The following is a 12,377-nucleotide window of genomic DNA, read 5'->3' on the forward strand; positions in this document are numbered from 1 at the left end:
TGCTATGTGGGAGTGTGGGCCCCACCTAGCCCATGTGGTCAAGAGCCCCCCATGGGTCAGCGCCCCCCCCCCCCCCAATTTAAAAAAAATAAAATAATATATTAAAGGAAGAAAGGTCGTTTTCAAGGAGAAATGAATGAGCAACCTAGGAAAAGAAAGACATTTATGTCTCCCTCTCTTCTTTAGCTAGGTCATCTTTAAAAAGGAGTCAATTTCCAGAAAGCAATAACTAGGCTGGTCAAACTCACCTAACCTACTTAATTCAAGTAGATCTGATCCGGGTGCACCAAAATGTGGTGCCAATTCCAGCTAGGTTCGGTCAACTTGGGATCAACACAGTCAAATGGATAGGTCTATGCCGCGGGCCAATCAGTGGACGAAAATAGTCTTTGACCGAATCGAATCCACTTTGACTAAACTTTGTCGAAGTATAATTCAACTCAATTAAGTGCTTTCTTAGTTCAAATTTATCAAATTACCTCAAAAAAAATCAAACTACTCGCAAATGAGCTTTGACTTTGGTCAATTGGTCGAAATGGACCAATCTGGACAATTTTGCCATTTTATAGTCAAATTGAGATTATAGAGTCTAAATTGGTTTATGAAAGACACATATACATTTAGATTTGCCAAACATATAAATCAAATACCAAATGAAAATTCAATATTTCAAACCAAAGTTTGATTCAGCTGAAATCCATCTTTAATTAAGTTATAGACGAAAATACCCCTTTCAAACCAAATTTGATAGAATTTTTATATTTTATTCAAATTTAAATTGAATTATAATAATTCAAAGGCATTTGGAGCTTAGTAACTCGGTTTTAACCTAACAAGCTTGATTTCAAACAAAGAAAAAATAAATAGCACAAAATAAGGAAAAACCCTATGCAAGGGTATTTTGGTCCAAAATTTTGGTCAAAGTTGGTCAGCTAGGTCTGAACCAATGTTGACCAAACCTTGCCCAGCCCACCTAGCTCATGTAAATGGGCTAAGATTGGTCAAATTAGAGCCATTAGACCCTCTTTAACTCATTTTACAAGTCCCCAAGGTCTTAAGCAAGTTCATAAGGTGAGTTAAGGAGGTGGTTGAACCCACCTCCTCTATATAAGCCCCCTCTTGACCACCAGGGGGGGGGGAGGGGGACGAAAATTTCAAACACTTCACCAAGTTGATGCAGCAAAGGTACTAGGAGGGAGAAGCCAAGGAGGAGAAATAAAATTTGTTCAAGCCTTCTTTCCCCTTCTCTCTCATTTTCTTCTTTATTCCCTCTATCGAGTCTGCTAAGTGAGGGTGCTTAAGAGAACCCTTACTTACCGCAAGGTAGGTAATTTTAATCAATTTCTCATCTATTTTAGCTTCTTGTTGATTCATTTTAATTTCAGCAATTCGAGAGAAGGGTTTATTTTCATTTATTTTATAGCTAGGAATGATGCCCAAGTAGGTAGAACCTACGATCAAATGTACCTGTTAATGCATAATGCATGCATGTGTCAGTTTTTCTAAAAGACTAACCCATGTATCAAATTTCGAAAAGGGCCCCAAGGCCACACCCATTTCAAAACAACAAACTTAAAACCATTTTGAACTCCTCACAATGAGAGAATCCCACGGTGAGAAATAGTGATTTTGCTGCAACATATGTGATGAAAACGCTTATTAGGGATGAATACAGTCTTATGAATGTGATCAACTCTTGCATGGTAATATTATGGATGAATTAGCTTGAGTATTGTTGTTTTCTTTTTCATTTGAAGTCGTTCGGATTCATGTCCTTCAATTTAATTGATCAAGGGTGGTAGAGGAGATTAGAAACAAGTTTTCAATCTTCATATGTAAAAGAACCCAGCCATGAATCATCATGATTCATGAGTCATGCGGTCCTTTGATTAAATTCCATTATTTTGAAGAGTAAGATACATATATATATATATATTGTTATATATATATATGGATTGAATCTCTTCTTAAAAATCATTTTCTTCTTTTAAAATCAGGTTGGAACACGTTTCCAAACTGGTTTTTAAGAAAGGGAATCATTTTGTTGATTTTGATAGCGCATTGCTATGAAATCATTTTCATTTCATTTTTATTTAATTTCAGCAATTCATACGTAAAACGTATGCAAGTTGCTGGAATGCGACCATGATCTATGGGAATTGGCTTAAGAATGTCAAATTTTATATATTTGTGATGCCAATTTTTCACCATAAAGTGGTTATATTTTGAAGGACAATAAAAAGGTTCTACTCCTACCTAATCGGCTCTCTAAAAGCCTTTTAGAAATTTCCTCCACCAATTTTCAGACTTACATGTGATTGATTGAGTTTCAAAAACAATGTAAGATCACATTTCAAAAACCATAGTCTTTGTATCCCTTAAAGAACAAGATCAAAAGTGTTTTCATAGTCCAAGAAATGAATGGATCATCTAGGACAAGAATATGAAATTTTGTTTGATTTTGGGGAGAAATAAAGGTTTTTGGAACTCCATGATATGAATGAGAACATGTGGCACATGATTTTTGCCAACTTGATGCTTAGTTCATATGGAGTAAAAATGAATTTCATCATTTCCCAAAGAGTCGAACACTCTTAGAATCAATATTTTAATTTTTATCGATTTAAATCAGAATAAAATCTGATTTTATGACAATTTTATGGAAAAATGATGATGTCCACATTTTCTGCATATTTTAAAGCTTGATTTGATCCTCATTTTCCTAATTCTTAATTGTTTTGAGTTTCTCATCCATGACTCAAGTTTATGGACTACATCTCTAATTCATGTGCTTAATAATATAATAAGCACATTTAGAGAAAGTCTTACATTTAATAAAAATCAATCTTCATACATAGATTGTATGACGTGTGATTGCAATAAATGAATCTTGAGAGATTTTGAGAGAGAGAAGAATAAATATTTCATATAGTTTCCCTTCTCATCTCATGCATTCCCTTTCACTTAAAATCAATAGCACCACGTATACATTTTCAAGAAGTTTAGTGGTTCAACTTTGAGTTGCAAAAAGTGATCAAGTCATATTGCAACAAGAATTTGTAAACTTCACTTAATTTCAAAAGAAAACACAAGCAATGCATTTACAATCGTTGCCAAAATATATCTAGAAAACAATATGTTTTTTAACAATTTGGAACCTATGTTCTATCAAAAGAAGAACTCAAAATCAATTTTGTTTGCTAAGGAAACTTATCTATTTTCTCAAAAGTTGATCATCATTTCAAGTCATCATATTGAGTTCACAACAAAGAACTCAATCTCAAATCTTCAAAATCCTCAAAAATTACGGACTTTAAATCAAATGACACCAAAACAAATGTTTTTAAATTAACTTGAAAACTCTCCAATCTTCAAATCTATTTTCAAAACAAGTTCAAATCACTTATTCAAAATGAATTTTGGTTCTTGAATCCAAAATCTCAATGCACAAGCATATAGGATTTGCATCAATAACTCGTACATGATCCAAGTAATCCTTAGTCCTTGGTCCAATTACCCCTGTTAAAGGCGACAGAAACGGTTGGACCTCGTACCGATGGGCGGATCCCTTTCTCTTGAAATTTTTTCTTCAAAACCTCAATTTTAAAAGAATTTTGCTGATTCACATTTCGACTCCCTTTGAGACAGGGGTGGGGTGCGAACAAATGGCACACTCGATGGGACCTGTCATCATCTGTCTAAGGACTTATTTGGATAATATACAAGTTATTTCACAATGCTGGATATCAATTGCACAAAATTTTTTCATAAACATGCATACCGGCATCATGTAGTGTACATTGAGGAGATTCCGTGAACCTCTTTCATTTCAATTTATCCTACCCCTCCTCAATTTATGGATTGTATGCAGCCCATGTATGCATTCAATCTTTCAAATCTATCTCTTAGGAACGTATGCAATAGAGTCATCTATTTCACATCTTCTCATGAGTTTTGAAAAATAAATCCTTACCTTCATTATATCCCGGTCATCATGTTGCCGGGCTATTTCTAGGACATTAGTCCAAGATATAGCCCTACAACTAGACCACCCAATTGGACTGAGATGTCCCCCTATTAGTACAGAAATGGACAATAGTCCCGCAATATCGATGGGTGAACAAGGAGAATTGAAGAACCCAAATCTAGAAAGCCCTTGGAGGAGTTTATACCAGTACCATAAATTTGGTATACAGGCATACCTTAAATTTTGGATAAATCAAGAACGATTTATCCATTTATTCTCCATAGGTTCCAAGACCAATTTTCAAAACAATGCATATAGGCAAGGGTCATAGGGGATTGCATTATCAATTTTTCATCAATTGCTTGTTTGGATGATAGAAGCAAATGATCTAGAATTTGAAGAATACAGAAGATTCCGAAAATACATGATTATGCTCAATGAAAAACAAACTCAGGTAGAAAAGGCCAAAAAGAAAGGGAAGAAAACAAAAAAATATTCACAAGTAGTTCCGACTCTTCTGAAAATACTACAACAGAATCCAGTAGTGAAGAAGAACCAAAGACTTCTAAGAAAAAGAAGAAGGGAGAACCTTGGAAAACGAAAAATTCATGAAATCGAAAAGAAGTTGAATGCAGTTCAACTCAAAGGCAAGAACAAAAGGAATTTCAGCTGCAAAGATTTCTACGAAAGTTTCAAAAATGACAAGCATATAAAAAAGTTGTCTAAAAAATTTATCAAATTTGATGGCCATGGAGACCCAAAGGCACATTTTGTCATGTTCTTTGCAAAATGCTACAAATTTCGCTACAATCACAGGGCCCTCTTTCGATGTTTCCCAAAGAGTTTGGAAGGAACTACTGTACAGTGGTACTGGAAGCATATCAATCCAACCTTTTCATTGAAAGGTTCATCCAGAATGTCGAAACTGCACCTACAATCACTAGACTATGTTATCTGAAACAGAGGCCAGGTGAAAAGGTGAGGGATTTTATTCAAAGATTGAGGTCCTCTTGCAACAAGATGAGGGACCCAATCTCTCAATCTCATGCATTGAGATTGATTGTCAATAATTTAACACAACCATTGAAGAGCTTCATTTCCAATGCTCCAATCAAATCTTTCATTGATCTTACTGAAAGAGCAGAATGCATCGAAGCAGGAATTGAAAATGGAGCCTTTGATGCCGTCATCCCAGTAAAGGTTAGGGAAGACACAAAGAAGAACAGTAGGAGTCAAAATGATCCAACATCATAGCCAATGCTGCCACCTTCAAGAAAAAAAAGTCAGAATATCCCATGAATAAAGGGGTGGCAGACAAAGCTAGCAGCAGTAGCAGCGGCATTAAAAACAAATATCCTGGATGGGGATACGATAGAAAATTCACCGCATTACAACAGAGTTATGAAGAAGTCGTGCACATGTTGATCGAAAGAGGTACTATGTTTCTTCTGAAAGTTTCCAACCCCTCACCGATGATGGGGAAAAGCAAAGAACAATTCTGCAAATTTCATCGTACTCTAGGACATGATACAGAAGATTGCCTTGTACTCAAAAATATTGTGCAAGATGCAGTTGACAAAGAAATCATCAAGGAGGTCAGTAAACAACCAGAAATCCTCAAAAACCCTTTTCCTAAACATGGAAAAGGAACAGTTTCAATGGTCAGGTTTTCAACAAATCATCAAATTATGATGACAAACAAAAGGGATACAGCATCCCTGGATTTCTTTGAATTACTTTTCAAACATGATAAATGTTCCATCAATGCATAAACCAGATTGGTTAAACAAGACAGTCTGACAGAGATTGATCAGAAGTCACAAGTATGGAATCCTGAACCTTTAGAATCTATTTTGAAGGAATTAGATCCCTTACCTCAAGTCAAGAATGAAGGATTTAGCGTCAACAGGGGGAACGAATGGGCTTTTGAACTATATGAAAATGGTCCGATCCCATTTTCTGATAAAGATCTACCAATTGGAGGCGCATCACACAATGATGTCTTGCATATAGTGGTTGAAACAAGGGGCACCAGATTTTCTCATGTTTTAATTGATGGAGGTGCAATCTTGAATATTTGTCCACAACAGACAACTTGTACATTGGGCATCAGGCAAGCCGACTATACCCCATCATCAATTTTCATCCATGGATATGACGGAACAGGACAACCATGCGTAGGATGTATATGTCTAGATCTGAATATCTCTGAGACATATCATCGGGTTTTATTCCATGTGGTGGATATAGAACCTTCATTCAACCTGTTGCTTGACAGACCGTGGATCCATGCTACCAATGCAGTTCCTTCCACTCCACATCAGTGCAGCAAGTGGACTCACAACCGGGATACTATAACAATCTATGCAGAAGACAGACTGAATCATCTTGTGCATCCAATGATTCCAGTACCAACGTATAAAATCGAGGTACCCAGTATTCAAGTCTGCAAAGAAGAAGAAATATCTCAAAGTCTTAGCAGATTGGTCATTCAGAAGCCAAAGAAACAAATGTGGGTGAAAAGGGGTATCAAACACGAAACAAGTTACAAAAGTCATCTGTTATTCAAGAAATTTTGCCAGAATGAGAAAGGATTAAATTTACTTATACGCCATGGCTACCGGCCATTTACTGGACTTTGCAAAATTGAAAATGGAAACTTGGAGCCGATTACTTTGACAGGACAACGAGGCACTCAAGCCTTGGGATGTCAAAGTCATGAAAAAGTGGATGCCGAGGAAGGATTCAAGTCAGTACCCTTTGTCAAGAGCAGCACCATAGGCAGATGTTCACCATCAATCTGAATCTACAAATCCGCTGTCATTTTATCATTTAGTCATCGTTTTGTCATTTTGTCATCATACCAAGTATCTTTATTTTGTAATACCTTCAAATATGCGATGACATATGCAATTTACTTCCATATACAATGTCTCAAATCCCATCTAACTTCTTTATAATCTTTAGGATGACATCTGAGGGTCAAACATCAAAAGCTTTTAAGGATGTAAATCCAGAACTCACTGAGGCAGAATGTCCAGAGTTCATTCAAATAAGAAAGCAAGATCAACTGTCACCTTTGATTAATCATCCGATTGAGGAAATTAACATTGGCACGAAAAAGAATCCAAAGATTTTACAAATTGGAACAAGTCTTTCAGCAGAAGAAAGAAAAGAGTTGATAGACTTCGTCAAAGAGCATCAAGAAGCCTTTACATGGACTTATGAGGACATGCCAGGACTTGATACAAAATTAGTCGAGCATCGACTACCATTGCAACCAGAATGCAAGGCAATCAAATAAAAGTTGAGGAAACTAGACCCTCGTCTTGAGGGGCAAGTTAAGGAAGGCCTAGAAGACCTACTAAAGGCAGGGTTCATCTGAACAATCGACTATCCTGAATGGTTAGCAAACATTGTGGTAGTTCCAAAGAAAAATGGTAAAATTCGACTCTGCATCGATTCCAGAGATTTGAATAAAGCCACACCAATGGACGACTTTCCACTTTCAAACATCGACTTGTTGGTAGACAGTACCGAAGGCCACACTATGTTCTCCTTTATGGATGAATATTCTGGCTATAACCAAATTTAGCTGGCAGCTCATAATCAAGCCAAAACATCATTTACAACCCCATGGGGCACCTTTTGCTATACCGTAATGCCGTTTGGTCTGAAGAACGCTGGGGCAACATATGAAAGGGCTATGACAGTTATTTTTCATGATCAGATGCATCAAATCATGGATGCATATGTAGATGATTTACTAATTAAGTAAAAAACAAGGGAGAATCATATCAGCATTCTCTCTCAAGTTTTTGATAGACTCCTGCAGTATAAGCTTAGGTTGAATCCACAAAAATGTGTATTTGGAGTGGAATGTGGTAAGCTTTTAAGATTTATGGTCAGGAAAAAGGGAATCGAGATGGATCTTAATGGATCCTTCCAAAGAAAAGGCGATCATTGAAATGTCACCGCCAATAAATCTTAAGGAGCTACGCAGCTTGCAAGGCAGAATTCAGTCAATCAGAAGGTTTATATCTAATCTTGCCATGAGATGTGAACCCTTCAACTATTTACTGCGAAAAGGAGTCAAGTTTGAATGGGGACATGAATGTCAAGCCTCATTCGAAAAGATCAAGAAGTATCTTCTTTGCCCACCAATTTTAAAACTCTCAATTCTGGAGAAACCTCTACTTCTTTACATCATAGTTAACAATTCAGCCTGTGGTGGATTTTTGGCTCAATATGAAGAAGGATGTCGAATAGAACATGCTATCTATTACATCAACAAGACATTTGTGCAATATGAAAAGAGTTATTCCCACATGGAAAAAACTTGCTTAGCCTTGGTATGGATGTGTTACAAATTGAGGCACTATCTATTGTCTTGCGAGATTAAAATTTTATCCAAACTCAATCCACTTAAATATATCCCTGAGCAGCCATTTCTAAAAGGAAGGATAGCAAAGTGGCAGGTTTTATTGATGCAATATGATTTGAAATATGTGTCACAAAAATCAATCAAGGGGCAAGCCATCGCAGATCAATCGGTAGATTTTCCTCTATCTGAAGAAATGAAAAAAGATGATGATTTTTCAGATGAGCAAATCCTAACGACTGAACCAGAGCCAATGTGGGAAATGCGTTTCGATGGATATAAAAGCACAGCTGGGGCAGGCATTGGGATACTTTTCATTACACCAGAAAAGGAAATGATTCCTTACTCCCTCAAATTGAATTTCCTCTGTACACATAATATGACAAAATACGAGGCCTTAATTCAAGGAATCAAAATGCTTCTCAAATTTAAAGTGCAAAGAGTTCGCATTTTTGCAAATTCTCTCTAAGTTGTCAGTCAAGTCAATGGGGATTGGCAAGTTAACTTCCCTCTTAAAACAATTTGAGGAGTATCAGCTCTTGCATGTCAAAAGAGAATTTAACCCAATTGCAGAAGGTTTGGCTAGTTTAGGCTCTACCATCAGCTTCAAACCTGAAGAATTCATCAGATCTTTTGAAGTCAGAAGACTCGAACAACCATCCTTTGTCATACCAGAATATGTGTTACAAGCAGAAAGCAGAGAAACACCATGGTATCAAAACATCAAAAATTTTCTTCAAACGGGAACACTTCCACCTGAAACGTTCCGAAAAGAGCAAAGAGCTCTGAGACACATGTCTTCAAGATATTTCATTTTAGATGACGTCCGACACAGAAGATGATTCAACATAGAATATGCTAGATGTCTCAATACAAATGAGACATTAGAACTCATTCAAGAAGCCCATGAAGGAATTTGGGGAGGACATGCAGGGTATCAGACCCTCGTCAAACAGATAGTTAGAGCACGGTACTATTGGCCCACAATGCAAAGAGACTGTCACCAATTTGTCAAGAAATGCATCAAATGTCAGTTGCATGCACCATCTTTTGATGCTCCAGCAACATACCTTCATTCGGTCAGCTCACCCTGGCCATTCTCTACGTGGGCCTTCCACGTGGTCGGTCCAATTAATCCACCTGCCTCAAATGGACATAGGTATTTTCTTACGGCTATAGATTATTTCACCAAATGGGTCGAACCAATCACCTTAAAAATAGTTGAACGACGACAATGGTACTCATTTTAAAAATGAGAAAGTGCCCCAATCTCTGTCACAGACACAAAATACAACATTACTTTTCTGCCCCGTATTACCCTCAAGGTAATGGTCAGGCAGAAGCAACCAACAAGATTTTGATTTGTGTCTTAGAAAGGACTGTTGAAACAGGCTAAGATTGGCATGAGAAAATGCACAATGCACTTTGGGCATATAGAACCACAATTCAAATGCCCCCCAATGCTAAACCGATAGAATTAATATATGGAATGGAAATTGTCCTTCCATTACATGTCCAAACACCAGCAATGAAATTTGCTGCTCTTATTGAACTCCCAATTAGCAAGTATAAAAAAAAGAGACTTGCTCAATTAGACCTCTTAGACAAGAAAAGGCTACAAGCGGCAGAGCATGCTGAAGTCTATCGCAAGAGAGTTGCCCGACATTATGCCAAATCGGTCATTGAAAGAAAATTCCAAGTAAATGATTTTGTACTAAGCTCTACAGTTCCATTGAGAGTAGACCCAAAGGAAAATGGGCACCGAACTGGGAAGGACCATATGTCGTCAAAGAGGATCTACCTCACAATTCTTATCGGCTGATTGACACTGATGGGGTCGAAATCCGTGATCCAATTAATGCTTTACATCTCAAGAAATTCTACACTAGAATTTGTAAATCAAAAATTTCAAAACAATTATGTTTTGATAAGCACATTCTTACCGATTTTCAAATCAACTAAGGGGCATAGTATCCCTTAGAGAAAGTTTAAAAAATGCATCAAAATTATCAAAATTTTCAAACTTAGCCCATGTCTTGAGAACAACTGCAAGGGCATTGGCTCAAAATATGCAAGAAATTCCCAATGAAATTGAGGGAATAGGAATTAATGTTGGTTCCCACAATTGGCACTTGTAAAGGTCTAGCATGAGACGCCATAAGAAAAGCCCTTGTCACCTAAAAGACATTGGCAAGATGCAAGAAAAAGCTATCAAGCAAGATGAGTTGAGCGATGAGCTCGGGGTGAGTGTAGTTGTTCCTCTAGTTCAAAGCTCTGCAGGCGCGGGTGGGCATATGACTTATGCTTACGCTGTGAAGCTAAAAAGTAATCCATGAACATTTTGCTTATATTAAGTCTCCTAAAGCCTTCTGAATTCGAGTAAGTAAGTCCGAGGAGTGTTTTACACTTGGTACCCAAAGGCCAACTGGTCTGGGAGTTATCGGCCCAAAGCTCGCTACAAGGGTTCAGAAGAAAAGCCCGATAGACTTGATATTGCATAAAACAAACTACACAAAACCACCAAAGCAGTGGAACTCCGTAGTAGCTTTTGGGGTGATGAGGAATTTCCCCCAAGGTTGAAGGGTAGCTCAAAAAGAAAATCAAAATTCAAAAGTTCAAGCTAATAAGTGAAAAACTAAGTAAAAAGGAGAGAAAAAGCACTTGCCGATGGTCTAGAAGGCGTCAAGGGCTAAGTTCTCCAAGCATCAAATGCAAAAACTTTCACAATTGCAAGATTTTTCAACCAACATTAATTCCTACACAAAGTCTCCAGTGAGATGGAGGAAAATCTTCTTATTTCAGGTCTATGCCTAGCATTTCCCCTCGAGTGAGGATGGTTCAACATCATTTGAAAAATGGATTTTTCAATTTTAATTTGCAAAAATTTGGTGCGTAAATCTTTGCTATTAAGCAAATCCTTCAACTCGCTACAGCAAAGAGGGGCATCTGTTAACACCCCAAATTTTTTCACATTGGAAATAAAGCGATATCAAAATTTTACAAAAGAATTGTGAAAAATTACAATTTCAAAGCTAATTTTGAATCTAAAGAACAATTTAGATTCAATTTAACCCAAGACACAAATCCCAATGCAGGATTACAAGTCCAAACTATTTGCAAATGTTATTTGACATCCAAATTGAATTGTAAATGTCATTTGACATCCAAATTCAATTGCAAATGTCATTTGAGATCCAAATTCAATTGCAAATGTCATTTGACATCCAAATCTAATTGCAAATGTCAATTGAAATCCAAATTCAATTGCAAAATTCAAATTTTGACTCAAATCCAAGAAGTTGATCTAATTCGGTCTAGAATGCTATGTGGGAGCCACGTGTGGGCCCCACCTAGCCCGTGTGGTCAAGAGCCCCCCATGCGTCAGCCCCGCCCCCATTTAAAAAAAATAAAATAATATATTAAAGGAAGAAAAGTCGTTTTCAAGGAGAAATGAATGAGCAACCTAGGAAAAGAAAAACATTTATGTCTCCCTCTCTTCTTTAACTAGGTCATCTTTAAAAAGGAGTCAATTTCCAGAACGCAATAACTAGGCTGGTCAAACTCACCTAACCTACTTAATTCAAGTAGATCTGATCCGGGTGCACCAAAATGTGGTGCCAATTCCAGCTAGGTTTGGTCAACTTGGGATCAACACAGTCAAATGGATAGGTCTATGCCGCGACCCAATCAGTGGACGAAAATAGACTTTGACCGAATCGAACCCACTTTGACTAGACTCTGTCGAAGTATAATTCAGCTCAATTAAGAGCTTTCTTAGTTCAAATTTATCAAATTACCTCAAACAAAGTCAAACTACTCGCAAATGAACTTTGACTTTGGTCAATGGGTTGAAATGGACCAATCTGAACAATTTTGCCATTTTATAGTCAAATTGAGATTATAGAGTCTAAATTGGTTTATGAAAGACACATATACATTTAGATTTGTCAAACATATAAATCAAATACCAAATCAAAATTCAATATTTCAAACCAATGTTTGATTCAGTTAAAATCCATCTTTAATTAA

This window comes from Nymphaea colorata, chromosome 12 (assembly GCF_008831285.2).
Source record: "Nymphaea colorata isolate Beijing-Zhang1983 chromosome 12, ASM883128v2, whole genome shotgun sequence".
Lineage (NCBI taxonomy): Eukaryota > Viridiplantae > Streptophyta > Magnoliopsida > Nymphaeales > Nymphaeaceae > Nymphaea > Nymphaea colorata.